Source organism: Ochotona curzoniae, unplaced genomic scaffold, assembly GCF_017591425.1.
Source record: "Ochotona curzoniae isolate NIBS_2020 unplaced genomic scaffold, NIBS_Ocur_1.0 contig_1, whole genome shotgun sequence".
Taxonomy (NCBI): Eukaryota; Metazoa; Chordata; class Mammalia; order Lagomorpha; family Ochotonidae; genus Ochotona; species Ochotona curzoniae.
In genome coordinates, this window is record NW_024464918.1 from 39,179,317 (window position 1) to 39,201,530 (window position 22,214).

Sequence of the window (22,214 nt, forward strand, 5' to 3'; positions counted from 1 at the left end):
CACTCTACAGTGCGCTGTTCCACGAAGCTAGGACACACAATGGGTCTGGTGCATGGCATGCATTTTTCACTTACAATGGTTTCAACTTACTCTGGGTTGATCACACTGTCACTCCAGTGGGAACATCTGATTTTACTTATTTTGAGCCTTTTTTCCTATACACAAAGCAATCCACACAACCACATGCAGGAGGGCCTGGTGTGCCTCCCATGGGCCACCGAAGCGGAGCCCGGCCTTCTGGGTGCCTGGGCTGAGTTAGTGACCAGAACATAGGACTGGGTTTTCAGACCAACAATCCTGTATGCTCCTCACATTGTCCTTAGCATCTGAGATTTCTATGTAACTGGGAAGACCCAAGTCTGCCTGTGGGGAGCTTGGCTTTAGGATGGGGTATCTCCAAAGCTCCCAGGGACTTGGGGAGGGGCTGGGGTGCACAGCAAGGCCCAGAGCCGACCCCAAGTGTCCCCAGAGAGGTGGCACCAACAGTCATTTGTCAGGGAGGATGGAGGGGAGGAGCCCTTCTGCGTGTCAGTTCCTGCTTCATCCTTCCCTTCTTGCTTCCTGGGAATCCTCTGACATTGCTTTCTCGGTAAGATGCTTTTTCTGGGAGTTTTTCCAAACATATTTCCATTGCCAGTTCCCAGAGCAATCTCAGCCAGGCAGCAGAGTTAGATCCTCCAGTCCATTTTACAGACTAGGAAACCGAGGCCCCGAGAGAGTAAGTGACTTGTCGCTCTTGGCTTAGTGAGTAGGCTAGTATTCAAGTCCAGGGATACCCCTCAGAAATTTCAGAGCTCTCTCGTCACCATCTTCTTGCTGCTTGGTTTCTCTCAGGCATCATGAGAAAGCTGTGAGGTTGGGATTCCACAACAATCCTCTTTGGGAGAGGGGAAGATGCCAAAGAACAGGAGCCGTGGAAAAGCAGCAGGTGTCTGAAGACCGGAAGCAGTAAAGTGTGGACCCCTTCCTTGCCCTGGTCTACTGCTTCCTCCCTGCTTCTGGATGCCCAACAGGCACTGTGGTGGGTGTCTTCTCCACCACAGCCCCTCTTTGCTCAGCCCTGGGTCTGAGGGCTCACAGAGTCAAATCCAGCAAAGAACCTGCTGCAGGCTTTGATGTGCTGTGGTGAAGCTGCTGTTACTCCTAATCCCCTGTCTGCCCCGGAGGGGCATCTCCAGACCACCTTCCCCAGCCTCCACTGAAGGCTTTTCAATTGATTTCTGCAGTGAGCATTGGGCACGATGGTTAAGGTGTCACTTGGGATACCAGCATCCTTTATCAGAGCCCCGGTGCCTGGTCCCACACACACTGGGAAGCAGCAGGTGAGTGCGTGCCTACAACCCAGCAGGAAGATGCACGCTGAGTTCCAGGCTCAGTGCTCAGGCTTTGCCCTCCTCCAGCCACTGCCACCTCCAAACGTTCGGGGAATGAGTCAACAGAAGCGAATGTGCTCTCTCTTTCTCATAAATGACATTTATTTTTTTCTGATGGTCTGAAAGCAAGGGAGTAGTGGTCCCCAAGAAAGTTGATGGCAAGGAACTGATATCCCAATACAATAGGTTAAGCCACCCCTGGGATGTTGGCATCTGATATGGGCCCTGGTTCGAGTCCCGGCTGCTCCACTTTCAATCCAGTTCCCTATGAACTCACTTCTGAAAGCAGTGAAAAAAATGGTTCCTCCACCCTTGTGGGAGATCCAGATGAAGTTCCAGGCTCTTGGCTTTGGCTTGGCCCAACCTTGGCCATTGTGGCCATTGGAAGAGTGAATCAGCACATGGAAAGATTTCTCTTCCTCTCCTCCCAACCCCTTTCAAATCCATTTATAATTAGTATTTGATTTTTGGTATTTCAGCTGGAGTTTTGGAGAGAACGTTCTAACCACAGCAGGAGGTGAGAGACATCGTCTACTCCTAAGATCAGCTCTTGCAGCATCCCTACTCCAACATCCCTCCACTCCCTGCTCCAGGCTCCAATTCATAGACCCACCTCATCAGCAAGGCTGGTTATTAGCATGAGGGTAAAAATCTGAGTTGACGTAAGTTCAAATCTGCTTGCTGTGTGACCTTGGGTCAAGTCGCTCACTTCTTTAGCACCTCTATTTTCTCGATTTCTTGTTCTTGATTGAATCAGGGCTCTCCTCTGAAGGAGGGTGCTACAGCCAACATAGGCTATTGTCACAAAATGCCATGGACTGGCAAGCCTATAAATGTCAGAAATGTGGGGTAGATGTCTGGTGCAGTGGATTAAGCCACCACCTGCGATGCCAGCATTCGTGTCCCAGCTGTTCGGATTCCAATCCAGCTCCCTGCCAATGTACCTCGGCAAGCCGCAAATGATGGCCCAAGTGCTTGAGCCCCTGACACCCAGGTGGGACACCTGGAGGAAACTCCTGGGTCCTGGCCTCAGCTTCACCCAGTTGTAGCCATCTAGGGAATGAACCAGCAGATAGCATTTGGCTATCCCTCCTCTGAGTGTGTGTGTGTGTAACTCTGCCTTTCAAATAAATAAATCTTAAAAAGAAACAGCCCAGACATGCATTTTGCATAGAGCAAGAGGCTGACCATCTGAGAGCCAGGACCACCAGAACCTGGCTCTCATGAGGGTCCTCCTAGAGGTGGGAGTTGACTTCTCACATCCTTGCAGTGAAGTGAGAGATCCCTGGAGCGTTCTGTGTTTTCTTAGAAAGGCACTGAGGCACTGATTTCATCCTAAGGGCCCTCACATGGCGCATGCACCCCCTGCCACCACCAGCAACTTGGGAACCAGCCCATGAACTTGAACACTTAGTCCCCGACAGAGGGCATACCTGTGATACGGTAGGATCCCTGGTGCTCAGTGGGTGTGCCCCATCCCCAGCACAGAGCAGGTGCACACAGCTTCCAAGCCAAGAAACACAGGAGGAAGTCGGTGAGCCAGGGAGTGAACGACGTGGCAGACACGTGAATCAACATAGGTGAGATAGCATTCTCTGATCCGTCCAAACTCCCACCTAGCCCTCGAAGGCGCCATCCACCCTAAGCCATTCCCAATCCCCTGTGTGGAAGCCATTTTCCTCCTACTTCCTCCAACCCAAGTTCAAATACAAACCACGAGGAAAACCCCAAGACCTTTCCCGGAATAAATCACCCCATTACGAATCTCCATCCGTCCCACCATGAACCACTGTTTTCCCTGCCAAAAGCGAACACGCCTCCTCCCCGTGGCCTGACCTCAAGGAGCCATCTGAGCCCGGAAGCGCAGATCCCGGGAGTGGCCCTGGACCGACTGTAACGTGGAAAAACCTTTGCGCACGGCTCAGGTCGCCCGCACAACGCACTTTCTGCCTTGCGGGACGCCGATCGTCTCCCACGCAGTCCCCTGAGAAGGCAAGCTGATGACTGTAGGCTGTCCGTGCATGTGCTGAGCCCCAGGGTCTCCTCCTCCTCTGGCTTAGCCTGGTGGTGGAGCTTGCCCCAGCGTTGGACAGACCGACCCCTGCAGCGCCCTCGGCTGGCAGCCATCAGCCGCGCTGCCCGCGCGACACGTGGGGCTGACTAGTTTTCATTTTCCGACAGCAGAGAACATGCTCTAACCTCAGCGGAGACAACATTTTTCCTGGAAGCAGGATCCAGAAGGAATGTGCCTGGGGAACCGCGGGGATTAAAACACCTTAGGTGACAGGGCGGAGACTCCTGCCACTGCAGCTGCAATGGGCCCCACGTGGCTGTGAGTTCATTCAGGCATGCACCCACGATGCACCTGGTGAGGGTTGGGGAGACCCTGGGGTGCAAAGAGCAGGGGAGGCAGTTGCTTTGAGTTACAGAAAATCCACTGGTTGTCTAGGATTGGTTGAGCTCAGCATTTAGTTTTGGGTTTTTTTTCTTTTTTCCTTCCTTCCTTCTTTTTTCTTTCTTTCTTTCTTTCTTTCTTTCTTTCTTTCTTTCTTTCTTTCTTTCTTTCTATCTATCTATCTGATTGACTGATTGTTTATTGAAGAGGCAGATTTAGAGAGGAGAGACAGAGAGAAAGATCTTCCATCCACTGGTTCACTCCCTTAATAGCCACAAGGGCTGGAACTGAGCTGATCTGAAGCCAGGAGCCAGGAGCTTCTTCTGGGTCTCCAATGTGGGTGCAGGGTCCCAAGACTTTGGGTCATCTTCCTCTGCTTTTCCACACCATAAGCAGGAGCTGGAGGGGAAATACAGCAGCCAGGACACAAACCAGCTCCCCTATGGAATGCCAGCACTTGCAGGAGGAGCATTAATCACTAGGCCATTGTGCCAGTCCTATGCATTTGTTTACAGTAGGAACAGACATAGGGCCCTTGCCCAACCATATTTCCAAGGGAATCAGCTTTGGTGAAAAAATAAGTAGCAGATGGAAGCTGGACTGATTAAGGCAGCCCAATAGGATGTGTGCTTGTCGTGCCAGCCACCTGCTACCTGAAGCCACCTGCTACCTGAAGCCATCTGCTACCTGAAGCTCACTTAGCCTCTCATCCTTCAGCATCAATCACTGCCACACCTCAACTGCTCAAGGACGCCCATCCGTCACCACCACAACAGCTGGGCTGGCCTAAGCACCAGGTCCTACTTCCCCCTTTCTCTCCAAAGGTAGCCTCGGCAGCCAGCCTCCCACTTGATCCTTGGTACCACAGCTCTTCTTTTTTACAGGGTGTGCCCAGCTACAAGGGACTTGTGACTGATCCAAGAAAACCAGGTTCTGCCATTTCCTTTTTTCCACCCCTTGGAGTTGGAGCCAGCCTGGTCCTCAATTCTGGTCAACCAGATATGCCCTAAGCCTTTTAGGAAAGCCTTTTCCACCTTAGGAGAGAGGAAGGCATGAATGTCAAAGCAAAATGCCCTGAGCAATGGCAGCCTTCTGATAAGTCTGGGCATGAAGGATGGCAAGGGAAAGAGAGAAAGGTCTTGTTGTTCATTGTAAGGACTGCTTGAATCACCCTGGGAACAGCTGCCTGCCCTTGGATGTTTACTAGAAGAGGCCTTAATTGCTTATGCTGTCCATTGGTTTCTTTATCATTTCTTCAAACCACGCACGCGCACCTTCATTCATTCGGAAGGTAGAATGATAGAAAGAGATAAAGACAAAGTGATCTCCCATCCATTGGTTCACTTCCCAAATGCCCACATCAGCCAGGATTGGATCAGGCCAAAGTCGGGAGCTAGGATCTCCATCCTGGTCTCCTGTGAAACAGAGGCAGGGAACCACTTCGGTGCGCTGTCCTCTACTGCTTTCCCAGGTGCGTTAGCAGGAAGCTGGATTAGAAGCAGCAGCCAGGACCTGAACAATGGGATGCTGGTGTCACAAACAGTGGCTTGATCCATTGCCTCTCAATATCAGCCCCTGGTTCTCCTATTACCTACAGCCGAATATATACATGCTAATTAATACAGCAGATGTATAGACAGCAAAAGAAAGTTAGTTCCTAGCAGGAGATCACAGGATAAAAGAAAGTGATGGTTGGGCCCTTGCTGTGTGCTTGCAGGCAGTGTCTAACGTTCCCGACACATTCACAAGGGAGATTAGGACCGAAGGACCCTTCTAGCAAGTGTGATGCGCCCCCAGCCGGAGGGGTTGCAGCTGGCACTTGGCCTTTGGCCACTCCCAGTAGGAGTCTGGGTTTGTTAGCACTCCCTGGGTGGCCACTGTCTGCCAGCTCTCTCTATCTGAGACCTTGCCTTGCCATAGCTTCCTATACATCATTTTGTTCACATCCTAGGAAGTTCCTGTCAGTGACTCCACCCATTTTGCAGATGAGCAAACTGAGCCATAGTGTCATTCTAGAACTCAGCCCCAGCCCCCAAGCAGCAGGTGCAACACTCAGTCTCAGGTCACCAGTGCCATCCGTACTGAACACTGTGTGGCTCTGACCAAGGGATCCTGCTGGAACGAAAGCCAGGTGGTGCCTTGCAGGGAGCTCGGTTCATCCTGACCGCGGAGATCTTCACTGTGCATTTCAGTTCCAACGCTCGTGGGTGTATAATTCTGTTTTCTGGTGCTAGTTTCTGGAAAGCACAGACAAGGAATTTACCAAAAGAGGTCTGTCTCAGCACACGATTCTTGGTATGCAAGGTTAAGGCCATCTCTTCTAATGAGCTTCCTGCTGACAGAGTCTGCGATGGTACAGGGCAGGAGTCAGCGTGTGTGTGTGTGTGTGTGTGTGTGTGTGCGCTCAGTCTCTCTTTTCTGATACAGCCACCAGTAACTCATCCAGGGGTTCCGTCCTGAGGACTGCCTAACCCTAATCACCTCCCAAGGGCCCTGCCTCTGGACACTGGTCTCATCAAGTTTCTACCCTTTTCGTGTCTCACAATGAGACTACATTTCAAAGGGAAGCACCAAAAGACACTCAAACCAGACTCAGATCAGTGCAATCGTCAGCACCATTATCATCAATATTATCACTACCATCATCACCATCCCCACCATCATCATCGTCATCACCACCACTATCATCACCACCATCGTCATCACCATCATCACTATCACCATGATCACCAGCCTGAAATATGGCATGCCTGTATTTGCTAGGCTGTACCATATTTCTCTCTCCTTCCTTAGCTAGCCCTGTGACCCAAGACAATAGAGCCCCAACCCCTGCCAAGCTTTAATGTTCTCATGCCTAAAACAGGACCTGTAAACCCGATTTGCCAAATGTATGGAAAACTGTTGTTTTCATCCTCAAGTCCAGGCCTCCCTGAACACACCCATGAGGTGCCCTCCTCCCCCACAACCTGCATTCCAGCCACCGCCTCTCCCGTCCTGGCTCCCAACACGGATCCTTGAAATGGGCCAGACCATTTGCCGAGAGCACTGTGGAACTCCGCCGCCCAGCCAGCGCCCTGCCAGCAGAGAGTTTAAACAAACAGGACCGGGCAGAAATGAAATGGTCCATCCCTTGCAAAGGGCTCACGCTGGTGGCTCGGGTTTCATGATAATCCAGGTAATGGGTCTCCTGGCGAGGATTAGGAAGAAACAGCAGGGGGTTCGGGAGGGGGGGTAGCAAAAAAACCAGAGTCGTGTCCCCAAGACAAACACTGCCGAAGAAAGTGGCCTCCGATGGCTAATAAACCTGAGTTAGGTGGAAGGGCAGTGGAACTGGGGCTCTGGGTCGGGGGAGGGTGGAAGGAAAAATGGGGCTCCTTCCAAGTGTCCTAGTGCCAAAAGCAGGCCTTCAGCAGCAGGGCTTTGCTGGAGGGCAGTCGCTAGTAGCTCCAGTGCCCTGGGGTCCAAAGTGCATAAGGTGCCTTGGCGGAAAGTTCCCCCCCCCCAAGCTCTAATGCCCTCCGGGCAGATAGAGCCCTGTAATGAACTGGTGAGCGCAGCAAAAAGCTCCTGGCCTCAGGGGTCTGGAAGGCCATAGAGAGCAGTAGGAAGTGCCCAAAGGGGAGAGAGACTGAGCCCCAGGCTCCAACCGATCTCTGCCAGGTGGGCATGTCAGGCTGGCAATCCCAATGCTGCCAATCTTCTGCTTGCCCCCTGCTCAAGAAAAGCAGGGAAAAGCAGGAAAGCATAAATTGGTTTTGTTTGTTTGTTTTTTGTTGTGCAGGTTCCCAATTTTTAAACACTGGAAACCAGCTCAAATATATTTAGAAATAAGGTAGGGGGCCAAGCAAAACCTACCAGTCTGCCAGTTTTGACTCTGAGATTACTGGTTTGCAATTTCTGGAATTTGGGGACCATGATGAAGACAATGGGATCTACTTAGCTTCAAACCCCAGGGCTCAGGCCTGGTGCGATTGTCTGGTTGCTAAAGTCCTCGCCTTGCATTTCCTGGGATCCCATATGGGAGTCAGTTCATATCCTGGCTGCTCTACTTCCACACCAGCTCCCTGCTTGTGGCCTGGGAAACCAGTCAAGGATGGCTCAAAGCCTTGGGACTCTGCACCCAAGTGGGAGACCCAGAAGAAACTCCTGGCTTCACATCAGCTCAGGTCAGGGCATTGAGGCCACCTGGGGAGTGAACCGGTAGACAAAAGATGTTTCTCTCAGTCTCTCCTTTCCTCTCTGTATGTCTGTCTGACTTTCCAACAAAAATAAATAAATCTTTTTTTTAAAAAAAAGGACTTCTGTCTGCTGGCTGGATGACCCTGGACAGATCCGCTGGCCCCTGCAGATCTCAGTGGCTCCATCTGTAAAGTGGGGGGAAGAGAAACAGTAACATCAACTGGATTCTTTATTTGAGAAAATTTAATGAAATTATGTCACGGAGGGTTGGCACTTTGGCACAGCACATGAAACCGTCACTTGCAATCTCAGCATCCCTTGTCAGAGCACAGGTTTGAGTCTTGGTTAGCTATTCAAAGTCCAATCCAGCTCCGTGCAAAGGCACCTGAGAAGGCAGCAGAGAAGCTCTCACGCTCCTTACAAAGGAGTCACCATTGTTTGCGGTTATCATTGTTAATGGTGCAATGCAGGTGTTTGGGTGATCAGTATCCACGGACCTCTTTTCGGGTAACTTCCCCAATTTCCCTATGGATTATCCTTGGGGACTAACCGGTCTTTTCTCCACTCTGGACCCTAGGACATGCATATGAGTCAAGGACAGTAACAAAACCAGCACAGTCATTGTACACCTTCCACCACATCTGAGTAGACCAGAGCTGCTGGCAGCTGGTTGAGTAACCCATGGGAAGAGCCATTCTAAAAATAACACCAGTTTTGAGGAAATCAGAGCAAAGACCTGGAAAATTGCATGATTTTGGATAATATTAAGTACCTAGATCCAGCTATGTCTATGCCAACGCTATGCTCCTATGCAGCACTATTCAATGAATATGAACTTCCAATTTTTTTTGTTGTTTTTGTGCAGATCATTTTGGACTAGTATGGGGAAGGGATTCTGTAACTTGCAACCAAGAAATTCATCAGACACATGAGCCTTAAGGATGAGTTAATAAAATGCCCACAGAGGCCTGGCACTGTAGCCTGGTAACCAAAGTCCTCAGCTTGCACGCGCCGGGATCGCATGTGGGTGCCAGTTCATTTCCCGGCTACCTCATTTCCCTTATAGTTCCCTGCTGATGGCCTGGGAAAGCAGTTGAGGATGGCCCAAAGTCATGGGACCCTGCACCTGGTATGGGAGACCAGGACGGATCTCGTAGCTTTTGGTTCCTGGCTTCGGATTAGCTCAGCTCTGGCCATTGCAGCCACTTTGGGAGTAAATCGTGGGATGAAAGATCTTCTTCTCTGTCTCTGCTCCTCTCTGTATATCTGCCTTTCCAGTGAAAATAAATAAATCTTAAAAGAAAAAGAAAGAGAGAGAGAGAGAGAGAGAGAGAGAGAGAGAGAAAGAAAGAAAGAAAGAAAGAAAGAAAGAAAGAAAGAAAGAAAGAAAGAAAGAAAGAAAGAAAGAAAGGAAGGAAGAAAGAAAGGAAGAAAGAAAGGAAGGAAGGAAGGAAGGGAGAAAAGAAAATGATAGAGTGAACAGTAACAGAGGGTGCAGCAGAGAAGGGCAGGGACCATGGAGACATCCTGGCCACAGATGACTCCGCGTGGAGCGGCAGGTGCATGAGGTGAGACCTGAGTAAGGAAAAGACAGGCCAACCGCTGAGGAGAGAGGCAGAACTACGCGGCGGGCAGAGAGCACCACACGTGTGAAGGTTCTGAGGCAGGAAGGAGTGGGAGTGAGGACAGTGGTCAGGAAGCAGGACTGTCACCATGGGCAGACAGAAGGGATTGATCTCTGTTCAAAGCACAATAGACAGCCATGGGAGCGTGCTGGACAGGACAGTGGCCCCAGCTGACTGTATCTATTTCCTACCGTATGCCCACAACAGGCATTCATTGAACAAGGTGAGGACTGTGCCCTGTGCTCCCCTTGGCTGCCCTCTGAGGGAGCCAGGCGGGCTAGGAAATCCTCCATTTGCAGAGCTGCTGGCAGAGAGGGGTTGTGGGGTGGGGAGCAGGGGACATCACTGTCTTCTCCAGTGGTTCACGCTGGGAAACAAGCCACCCGGGTGCTGTGGCAGTCCTCGCCCACTCTCTGCTCGGCCACTTGCTGCTGCTTGGTCTCCGCTGGCAGGAACCCACTGTCGGATGTGTTTTGAAAGCCATTCCATATGCTAATGGAATGTCACCTTATGCCAGGGGAGGCAGCACTAGTTTTTATTTTTATTATTATTATTACCAGGAAAAACTATTATTAGAGAGATGAGGTGAGCGCAGAGGACCACTAAAGGGTTCATGCGGCGCTGACCTGCGGCTGACCTAAGCCGTCTGCGGCCAATTAGCCTCTCTCTCTCTCTCTCTCTCTCTTTCCCTCTCTCTCTCTCTCCTTCTCCCTCTCGCTCCCACCCACCCACCCTCTCCCTTTTTTCCCTTCCCCTTCTTGGAGACATGATGAAATTTCCTGAGAGGAAAACTAGCAGCCCGTGCTGTAAAGTGCCTTGGCCGCGGCCGGACTGACAGCAGCTTTTATCTCCGCTCCCGACCCTAGACGGGGCGGCTGCAGCCAGAGCTCAGGGGGTGCCCGTTGCTGGGTGTGGCGAGCAGGACTGGGAGATGGTGCGCCCCGGGGTTAGGTGTCCTCTGGGGACTTAGTGGGCACGCATGGTTCCGCCTCCCAGGAGGAGCCCCAGACAAGCTCCAGCCGCCAGAACTGGAGTTCTCCCAACCTCTGTCCCCTTTGCTGGTCAAGCAATGGTCCCCTCCCGTAGGGCAACCCCCAGAACGACTCCTGGCGCACGGGCCCTTCCAGCCAGGGTGCCCCGCTCCAGGCTGTGACGTTTCAGGCCGGACCTTTGACGCAGCACCTGGCTACCTGCCCGCCACCCCGCTGTCCCCCGGGGCCACTGACCAACCACCGCCCAGAAGTCGCGCACACACATGGTTCGCGAGTTGATGGTCGGTGTGCCCCGCAGCCGCTGCTGATGTGCACCCTGGAATGGAAACTTTCTAAGAGTGACAGCCCCCGTTTCTTGTGATGACCTCGTCTGGTGGCCAGCGCCCTCAGCCGCCCGTACATTCCTCAGGGCCTCTGTCTCCTTAACACCCTCAGAATCGCCTCTCCAGTTCCTCAGGGTTCTGTCCTCTGCTATATCCCACTGTCCGTCTGCTGGAACCCCCAGTCTGCTGTGCCCATCCTTGTCCAGCGCCTCCTCTCCCTCTGACTTCATGCAGTGTGGACGGCACAAACGACTGAGGATCACATGGAGGATCAGCTAATTGAGCCATCACAAGGAGCCCCTGAGAAAGTTACTTTTGATGTGCACTCCCATGGCTATCTCTGTCCCTGTGGGCTCCACCACCTCCTGCTTAGAAGGTAAGCTTCCAGGGATGGCCATGGACTCAGTCATTCCAGATTTTTACTGAATCTATGTAAGGTGATCACACCTAACTTTGTGCTGCGAGTCTAGAGAGTTTCTTGGGACTCTGTCAAGCTTCCAGAACCTTCTTCCCTTTAAAGCACAAGCTGATCTCAGGCCGAATGCTGCCTGGCTGAGATGTGAACACAAACAGCTGCTCTCATCTCACAAGAGGACGGCCACGGCCACTAGGGCTGCGTGCCTTCCCTCTCCTCCATTTTGAAACACCTGCCTTTTGGGATCACATTCTTAAAAGAAAAAAGGCACTCCATTGCTGGCCACTTTGCCATAAGATTTCTCATTTAATTTGTACCTTTCCTCTGGAACCTCTTTAGTTCTTCAAACTTGGACAGCCTCAAGTAACTCAAAATGGGCCAGAAGCCAGCATGCTCGGGGCACACACATCCCATTCAGGGTTCCAGGTCTAGCTATTTTTGCTTCTGATCCATCTTAGTGCTAATGCGGCTGGGAAGACAGCAGCCACCCATCTGACACAAACGAAGTCCAGGCTCCTGGCTTTGGCTTGGTCTATCTGAAGTCAGTTACTTGGGGCATGAACTAGCAATGATTTTTTTCCTGTCATTCTGGCTTACAAATAAAATAAATACATATTTTCTTTATTTTTAAAGATTTATTTATTTTTTATTGCAAAGTCAGAGAGGAGGAGAGACAGAGAGGAAGATCTTCCATCCGACAATTCACTCCCCAAGTGACCGCAAAAGCTGGTGCTGCGACGATCTGAAGCCAGGAGCCAGGAACTTCCTCTGGGTCTCCCATGCGGGTGCAGGGTCAAAAGGCTTTGGGCCGTCCTCGACTGCTTTGCCACGCCACAAGCAGGGAGCTGGATGGGAAGTGGAGCTGCTGGGATTAGAACTGGCGCCCATATGGGATCCTGGTGCGTTCAAGGTGAGGACTTTAGCCGCTAGGCCACCATGCTGAGCCCTAAATACATCTTTTCTTTAAAAAATTTTAAATCACGCTAGTTCAGAGAAGGCAAATTGATGTCACAGAGATTTATCTCAGAAATCAGTTGCCAGCTTTTCTAAGTTGGGTTGGCACATGATCTGTATTTGCAGTTTTGCTTGACATTGCATCATGGACTTGCATGCTTGCAAGACCTGAGCAGGTGATACATGGAAGAGTACACCAAAAGCAGGTATCCCCCCCACAGCTCATCAGTGACAGGATGACAGGCAGATGGCCTGACCTCCTATCTCCTCATCAACTGGAAAACAGGCTGAGATGACAAGGTACCACCCCAGCCTCTGAGGAGATATCCAAGGTGCCCGCCCCATCCCTCTTCAAGTCTTTGACAATCAACATGGGGTGAATTTAGAGCTATGACTTTCTTGGAGCAACACCTTCCCTCTCAAGGAAAAGCAGGCTGGTATTTCCTGAATAGAGTGAGAGGCCAACTCCACCCTCAACTGGAACCGGCTGCATAAAAATCAGGTGCAGCCTTATAATCATGAGCAAGAATGAGGTAGAATTCCAAGTACTAAGATGCACCTGTACGTGAACATGAGCTGAAAGGGCAAGGTTGCAGAGGGCAGTCCGTGTCCGTTAAGGAGGAAGGTATGGACAGGTTTAAATCACAATCGTCGACTCAGAATCTATCTGCGAAGGACAAACACGAATGACAGCTGGTGACGAGGGAAAAGGACTGCTGACTCCATGCCTTACGGTTTGTGAACAGACTTTCTGAGCCACACGCGCATCGCCTATTTTTAAAACATTTTACCAAAAAAAAAAAAAAAAAAAGTATTTCTGTATGAAAACACTCAAACTGTATCACCCAAATCCCATTCCCAGTCTGGTCAACTAACAAACACCCAGCTTTCCTGAAAACTCAGCCCCTGCGAGTAGAAATACTGCGCTCCTCCCATTAACTCCTCAACCAGTGACGGGATGTCTGCAAACATGGAGAACGGAACAACTTCTGTCCAAGGCCTGGAGTGACGGGAGCTGCACCCACCATCTCTCATCCTTGTCCCCCAACCCCTGAAGGAGAGGCTAAGGATCCACGAACACCTGCAAGCCACACTGAAGGGGCTACTCTGCTATTCTGGGAGCAACTTGTGAAGCAACGAAAAGTGTGGGAATCACAGATGTGCCGGAGAAGTGCTCTCAAGGAGCCCCCAGATCCTGGGCTTTCCAAGGCAGCGCTCGGGAAGGGTCCCAAGACGCAGGAATTACATCACCTCTTACAAAGTTCTCATAGGTCAAACCCAGTTGGCCACCAACTTCATTCTACAGGGTAATCTATCTTTTCGATTCTGGAAACTTCAATCCTAATTCCCACTGAATTACTAAGAGCATTAACAGGCTTTTTTTTTTTTTTTTGGAGGGGAAAAATTTCTTAACAGAACATCAGAGTATTGCAACACTTTATTAATAGAGTATTGGCTTTGAATTAGTAGCTGATGTAACAATTGCATGAAGCCAGATTCGGAGTATGGCAGAATACTCATACCTGATTTACGGACATTATTTAGCCATTTATTGGACAAAGGTCAAACTTTTTGTTTTTTATTAAGCACATTCCACAGTACAAAGCTGTCATGAATAATATCTGTACAATTTAACAGTTTCAATAGCTGTTCAGACACAAATTTCTTTCAAACAGATAATTGGCAAACATAATTAATTACAAGTTAGAATTAGACTATCCCAGTGCTTTAAAACATTAATATAGCAGTAATTTACAGTTGCTCAATTATGGTTAGCAAAATAAAGTCCAGAGTATGGCTGGGAATTACTACTATAATCCCAGTAAAGTCAGAATTCCTTGGGTGCCAAAGTCCCCTGCTATAATTTCATAGGCACAATTCAAAGGTTGTGTGCATATTCAAAGGCCATGATCTCCCAAGGAACAAGAGGAACTTCTTTAATAAACATGCAAAAACAACAAAAAAAAATCCATTCGTTCTGAACTACTGTCTCCTCCCGCCCTGCCCCCCACCCTCCCCTGCCCTTGGGCATTCCTAAGGGGTTAGACCCACAAGCTGTCAAGGTGAAGGGCGGCCAAAGTGAAACAACTTCCACAGCCGCGGTCGAGCTCATGGCGTCTACCTTGGGATGGCGGTTTAGTTATTTATTTATTCATCTCCACATTTTGAGGCTCAACCTCTCAAAAGCATAGAAAGTTAGTCACCTGTGGGAGGGGAGGATTACATGTATGTGTTTATGTATGTAAATGTGTGTACACACACATACACCTATATATGAAAGGAAGAACTAAAAACAGCAGAGTCAAGCCAGGACACAGCTCACACACACACGCCTTGATCCCACACCCAGGGGCCAGCGGCCTTCCCTTTACTTCTCAAGTGTGCTTCCACGGGAAGAGGTTTCCGTCCCAGGAGACTACCGATTGGTCCTTTAAAACGCTGCAGACGTCCTCGGCCGTTGGAAACAATGACAAGGGGACAAATCAAAGCCTAATGCTGCTTGTGCAAGGGCAGAGGAGCACCGAGCGGATGCCACTGTCCTTCCCATGCATGGCCAGTGCGACAGTACCAGTCACGCACTTGTGGCGGCAAAGCAGACGGGAGCGGAGAGAACCTGCTTGGGGCCACAGGAGCAGGTGACACCAGAGATGGCTGGGATGGGATGCATGGGCAGGAAGCTTTGTACTGCCCAACAGTGCCCTGCCCTCAAGGTGGGTGTCTGGGCCTCGCCTGCTCAGTGAACCCCAACATCTGAGCAGGCCCTGCTTGCCCCCAGGCAAGGCCAGGACCCAGGAAGTCTGGAGCCAAGGAAATTCAGGTCAATACCACACACAATAAGGATTTCTGACAGTGAAACCAAATGAATACTATGGGAAGTTGACCAGAAGTCCTCCAAGTTATTCATGAGGAAAGACCAATAACAACAAAAATGTTTAAGGTACCTCTCTATTATATATACTGCACAACAAATAAAACATTTTTGTGTTAAACTTTAGGAGTTACATTAAACACACACACATACACCCATGCACACACGCACACGTGCGCGCGCACACACACACAATGACAATGACAAAATAAAACCACTGTATGAATACTGCAGGAAGGGTTCTAGGCTATCCACATCAACCCTGCTGTCAGATTCTTGAGTCCAGCCCATGGCTAAGTGCGTACACACTTTATATTAGTGTCTCAGGCACTGGGGCCAACCCCCGACTCCAGCAACCTTGAGGTTAAACTGTTATGTACATTATATCTACATGCGGATACAGTATTTTAAATTAGGAGGCAAGCACACATATAAAGGTGTTACTCTACCAAATATCAGGAGATGGCTGGGGAACAGAGAACAGTTAATGAAAGAAAAGAGCTATATTACCTGTTGGGAGATAATATAACTGGTGTATAGTTCTTTAAATTAAAAGAAACCAGTACACAAAGGAAGTAGAATTCAAAAAACAAAAATAAAAAAAAATGTTACTAAAACAATCCCGAGAAATTTGTTCTCACTGTCCGACATGTTCCTAACACAAGTCAGAATTCATAATGACTTGGACGGTCAAAAGGAGAATGCTAACTTCTGCAAAGAAAAGCCCTGGACATTCTGGGTAGGTGTTTGGCACCCAAAATTTCACTGTAGAAGAATGCTGTTTCTTAAGGTCAGACCAAAGTGCAAAGCAGTATAAATTAGAGGCCAAGTCTTCTCTTGCCGGTTGCTTTTACTTCTGCAAAACACATTGTATGTTCCTTTTAATATGAACAATTTACATTTGAGGCATTAGATCTGTTCACTGGTGGCAGAGGAAATGGGCTTCTGTTCTACTTGAAGTCGGGAAGCTAAGGTATCCTTCTCAAAGTAGAGCCGAGGTCGGAAGTGAAAAATGTCGGTACTTGAAGAGTTAGGCTGCTTTGCATCTACCCAGCGTCTAGAACCAATTCCAGCTTCGTAACTCAGCTGTGAACGAATTCCCGTAGGCATCTGGTAGCCATGTAGCCAGTAGTTCAATACTAGGAAACTCTGGGAGGCAGAGGGGGGAAAGGGAATAGGGATGGATAAATGGGTTAGACAAAGATGTACACACGGTGGCCCCACCCATCCACACAGTCACCCGGTGTGACCAGCAGCGTGCAGGTCTGCTTCTCGGGTGGTCAGCATAGGAAGCGGGAGATGCAAGCTGCTAGGAGCGTATCACATGCCAGGCACGTTTACTTTAACCTCACACCACCCCGTAAGGTGGAAATGCTTCCTGTGTCTACTTCACACATAGGCAAAGGAAGGTGCAGAAACACAGCATCAGGTTCAGAGTTAATCCTCTAGTGACAGGGAGGGGCTTCACAGAGGGGGCGGCTGCTTCAGTGCTGCTGCCAGGGAGCATGAGCAGAAGCAGTGCGCTTCCTGCTGCCTTCCACCGTCAAGCAGCCCCAGCCCTGCCTCAGCAGCCCACGCCCAGAACCCTTACCTCCCCAATGCCACAGCATTGGCAACATCAATAAACAAACTTCCCCTGTCAGATGGGATGTCAGCCATCAGAAATGACTTAGAGGGACAAGATGACATGCTCCACATTTCATTAATCACAGCCTTGAGTTAAAAATACAGTTCAGGGGCAGGCATTGTGGACACTGCTGTTTGGAGACTTCCATATCCCATTTTTGAGTGCTGCATTAACTCTTAGCTACTCCACTGGCATCTCGGCTTCCTGCTAATGGATGTGAGAGGCAGTGGGTGACAGCCTGAGTACCTGGGGCCTCGCCCATGTGGGTGGACACCCAGATGGAGTTCCTGGCTCCTGGCTTCAGCTTGGCCTCACCTTGACTACAGCGGGCATCTGAGAATGGAACAGGTAAAAGGAAGCGCTCTCTCTCTCTGTCTCACCTCCCTGTTACTCCATCTTTCAAATAAACAGTGTCTTTTTAAAAATACACCAGAGGCTGATATCCTGTTTTAATTTTTTTTAAAGCCCAAATCCATTCATATTACTTCATAATCAATATTGTGTCAAATCCCCTTCAGGCACTAAGCTAAACCACTGGCCTAGATTAGAAAATCTGAAGTTACCTTAGGTATAAAATTGTACAGCAGAAAAGAAAGGTCTTCTTAAGGGACATATACTTAAGGTAACTTTCCAAAAGGTTGCAGATTTTCATAAAGACCAAAAATCCTAGTAAGTCTTCTCAATGAATATAAGGCAGATTACACTGTATTCACCACTGGTCTCCCATGAATAATGTTTAAGAGTATCTAACTTGTTCTGAAAAACCAGCACTCAAGAGATTAGAGAGGCGAACACTGCCAGTCCATCTAGTCCATCCCACAGGGGGTACCATGACCCTGTGTCCCCCAAGTCTCTGAACATGTTATCACTTAACCCAGACATGTCAAATGCTTAGATAATTCCATCCAGAGGCTGAAAAGGGTGGGCAAAGATACAAAAACCACACAGCATCTGATAATTAGGATTAACCATCAAAATAAATATTAAGATTATTTATACCTAACAATTTCAGAGTCAGAGTCATTTTCAAGAACGAGTAGAGTTACATGCCACAGTTTTTTAAAGCCTGAAATGATACAGAAGATTTAAGATAAAGACAGGATGCTATTGGTGAAAGGACAGGCACATAGTCACAGAAGGACCTGGAATCCAAAAGCAGACCCATATGTAAGAGGATAAGAATATTTTGAAAAACGTTCTTGGGTATTTCAACAGAAGGAAGAAAATCTTTCCATCAGATAGTTCTGGAACTGTCTAACTCCATCAAAAGAGTATCTACATTCTTACCTGGTACCACACACAAAAACTTAACTCTAATTGTTGAAGATCTTACTGCAAAAGGTATAAAGTCTCTAACCTCTAAACCAATATTGGCCCAAACAAGGAGTCAGCAAGCCACATGTGGCTGTTTAAGTTTAAATAAAATGGTACTAAATCCAATTACAGGAGTGGCAGGCCCTAAGCTGGTCATAACGGCAGGTGAAGAAACTAATGAAGACTAAAAAACAACAAACCAAAAAACTGAAATTAATGAAGACTATCCAGTGGAAATTCACGAGATTTGTTAACATTTGAGAACTTCATTGGTGCTGTGGATGAGACATTGAAAACTATGATGTGTGACAGAAATGAGTAAAAGAAGCGTGTTAATGAGTTAATTCTAAGGAGCATCCCATATAATAGGAACTGGAAAGAATCAAGAGCATACGTGAACAGAGTCAAGGAAATAGCACACAAGAAAAAGGATGGAAAATCGGACAGGGGTACAGCTTCAAGATTCATAAAAAATGCTCTCTGGGAACCAAACTCTAAGCATGCATCAAAAGTTACCAATAAGGGAATAAATTAAAATGAGTTTTAGTGTTGATGTACACCTATTCAAACAGCGTATCATTTTTATTGTCACAAAATATCCAATTATGTGGCAATGAAAGGCTTAAATGTATTCCTTGTTGATTTTATATGTAAAGATGTACTTCAGATTTGTAATGCAAAAAGTTTTTCCCCAAAATTATTCTTACTGATTTTTCCCATAGATTACTCAGTTTCAATGTTCTGATCTATTTTATATTTTATCATCTCTTCTGATGACACTTACTTCTTTACATAGGTTAGTTTTGCAAGTATCATTTTATAAACATCCGACTTGATACTTTTTTTTTGTTATCCTTAAAATCACTTTCAGAAGGCTTTAGGGGGCATAGAGAAGCCCATGAGTTGTGGCTGAAGTGAAGTGTCTAGTTTTCTTGGTATCACTTTTTCTGATTTTCCAATTACATGTTTTGGAGGCTGTATCAGTTATGTACAAGTGTTACGGAGCAACACTGCATAACCTGCTTAGACAGAAGATAATTCCAAGATCACATTGTGTTTATATGCTGAGTTATTTCTCTGAAATATTTGTGGTAATGTTATAGCCACACCCACCCTCCCAACCACCCCAGGGTCCCCGATGTGGGGCATGCTCCAAGGGCATTGCTCAAGTGGTTTTGATAGCTCAACTGTTCTGAATTGCTGCCAATCTCGTCACTCTAAACATGATGAAATCTCTTCAGAATTCACTGGCTGACACAGTCCACCTTAGCGTCTCCACTTGCCCAGATTTTCACTGCCAAAGCTTGGTTGGGCTGATTGATCGATCTGTTCGTCTTCTGTTGTGGAACCAGGTGTCCTCTGCAGACTCCAATGTACTACCATATGCTCCATGTGCACCTGGATATGCTGTCCACTGCTCCATCTGAGCTACTGAGGAAGCTCAGCTTTGACACATGCACTCCATGGTCAGACCATGGAACCTGCACTTCTCTTCATGGTTGGGGTTCTGAGTCCAGCAGTTAAGATTGGAGGAATCCTCAAAGAAACTTCGTCTGAAGTGATCCCAGACCAGATTCTTGGATGTGCTTGCCAGTACAGTGTCTGGTACAGTCCATCACCCAGCTTATGCACATGCTGGTGGTTGCGATTGCTGGGTCAGTTCTGTCTCCAGCCCTATCTTCCACATGAACCAATGGATGTTGCAGCCCATCCCAATCCTGCCCACCACTCACTTGGCCATGTAAACCAGTAGGAGCTGCAGCCTGGTAGGGGCGACTCCTAGTAACCCTCACCAGGCCCGCCCCCTGTCCTGGTAGAACCATCTGGAGAGTGCATAATCCGGGAATGGGAATGGCCTAGAGGGAAACAGTGGGCACCTCCCTCCTGGGATGCCACTCTGCCCGGTGAGTATGAGAACCAGGACTTGGACAGGCATGGCTAGACAGAGTGGCATCCGTTGGCGGGTGTGTGGAATGCATAGTGCGGCTGGTTATTAAACTAGGCTTCAATGCCCAAGACACGTATGAGAGCTGAATGGGATGTGGGAGAGGCTGGACCAGTCTGCTGTACATACAGGTTAAATTTTTTGATGCCAGAGTCTGAATTTTAATTGTATGTTCTTAATTTACATCATTATGTACTGGAATGCCAACAACAGCAAAATACTGTAATTTCTGAAAAGGGAGTTTGGGTTTTCTGTGATTAATTTTCCATAAGTAACCTTCAATAAATGGATTCCTTGGTTTATTTTGGAAAGATTTATTTATTTATTTTTATTGGACAGGCAGATATGCAGAGAGAAGAGACAGAAAGGAAGATCTTGAGTCTGCTAACTCAATCTCCAAGCAACTGCAACGACCATAACTGCGCTGATCTGAATCCAAGAGCCAGGAGTCTCTTCTGGATCTCCCATGAGGTTGCAGTGTCCGTCCCACTGCTTTCCCAGGCCACAAGCCACTAGGCTACCATACTGGGCCCTTTATTTATTTTTAAGATACAAGAAGTGGTCTTAAACTGTAATGGATTTTGTAGAGCGTGTTGAACTCTGTGATGCACTGATGGATGCAGAATCTTTCTCCTCTGATATCAGACAGCTTTTTAGGTAAACAAATATTTTTAGATATTTTATATTTTTAACTTCTCAGAATCCTTAGCTTTTTAAAAAATTTCTAGCTGCTTTTGAGGGAAGTGTTAGATGAAGGATGGCATCAGTATTTTTGGGTTATTCACTATTAAAAACTGCATTTTTGTGTTTTTTAATTTCATAAAGAGAACTATTAAAACTATTACACAGTTACAGAAAAATTGTTAACCCACTGATTGATTTTTTTTCAAGATTTATTTATTTTTAAAGACAGTTACAGAGGGCAAGAAATACACGTAATGAAATCTTCCATCTTCTGATTTACTCCCCAAATGGCTGCAATGATCGGAGCTGGTGTGGAGCTAGGAGCCAAGAGTCAGGAGCCAGGAGTCAGGAGCTTCTTCAGGCTTTCTCACATAGATTCATGGGCCTGAGGACTTGGGCATCTCTCACTGCTTTCCCAGGATGTTAGCAGAGCGCTGATCAGACATTTAGCAGCTGGGACTTAAATGGATTCTCATATGGATGCTGGTGCCACAGGTGGTGGCTTTACTTGCTATGCCACAGCACTGCCACTTTCTCCCCTCCATTGGATATTCTCAAGTGACTAATCTTTTCATTGTTTATCAGTAGTAATAAAAAGTTTGTGTACATCCTCCCCTCTCCGCCTGGGAAACAGCCTAGGCAAGTATTGCACTGCTGGGAGAAAAGCAGTTAATAACTGACAGGCATCCTGTGAATGGGTCCTCAGGCCCACCTGCGAGGTGGGTGCCACGTTCCAGAGCTGCAGGGGTGATGGGTTCAGCAGGGCCCAAATTGCCTGGCCTCGGCCCTCAGGTCCACAAGCCCTAATGAAGGGGCATAACGGGGTCCAGGTCATCTGGTCTGGGTCACCAGGTTTGCCCACACAGTGGTCAGTGAACCCTGGGGGCACAGGGGCCGGTGGGGCCAGGTTGCCTTGCCTTGTTCTTCAGGCCGACCTGTGTGGTAAGTGCTGGGTCCATGAGCCTTAGGTGGGCCCAGCAGGGTCCAGGTCACCTCGGCCTGATTCCCCAGGTCCATTTGCACCATGGGTGCTGGGTCTGTGAACCCTGGAGGGGCCCGGGTAGCCTGACCTGGTTACTCAGGTCTACCTGTGCTGTGGATGCCAGGTCTGTGAGACCTGGGGCGGCAGGGGGGCACAGCAGGGCCCAGGTCACCTGGCCTGGTTATTCTGGCCCACCTACATGGTGATGCCAAGTCCGTGAACCCCAGCAGCCAGAGGTCACATGGGGCCTGGGTGCCTGTCCTTGTTCCCCAGCCCCACCTGTGCAGCGGGTGCACCCGGGGCAGGGGGTTCAGAACGGCCCTCTGCCTGCTGCCAGCAGACTTATGGGGGTTGGTGTGTGGGATGGCAGGAAGCCTGGGGTCGGCACAGATGGGGGCTTTCAGGGACATGAGGGCGCTTGTCCTGGATTGGTGGTCTGACCACAAAGTGCATGTGTCAGAACTGGGACTCTTCAGTGGAAAAGATGGAGCAGTGGGTGGCATACCCAGATGTACTTGAAAAATATGGATGCCCATT

At 48.6% G+C, this 22,214-nt stretch overlaps 1 protein-coding gene and 1 pseudogene across 4 annotated transcripts in view; one reads left to right on the plus strand and one right to left on the minus strand.

Moving 5' to 3' along the window:
- Positions 1-1,241: 1,241 nt before the first annotated feature.
- Positions 1,242-18,601, plus strand: LOC121152520 (annotated as a pseudogene).
- The window catches only part of FBXW11 (F-box and WD repeat domain containing 11), a 94,643-nt gene continuing 86,105 nt past the window's right edge, over positions 13,677-22,214 (minus strand). For all 4 annotated transcript variants that reach the window (XM_040972203.1, XM_040972195.1, XM_040972212.1 and 1 more), the window contains one exon: positions 13,677-16,274. The gene's annotated coding sequence lies outside the window, so the exon portion shown is untranslated. The remainder of the gene's footprint in view (positions 16,275-22,214) is intronic.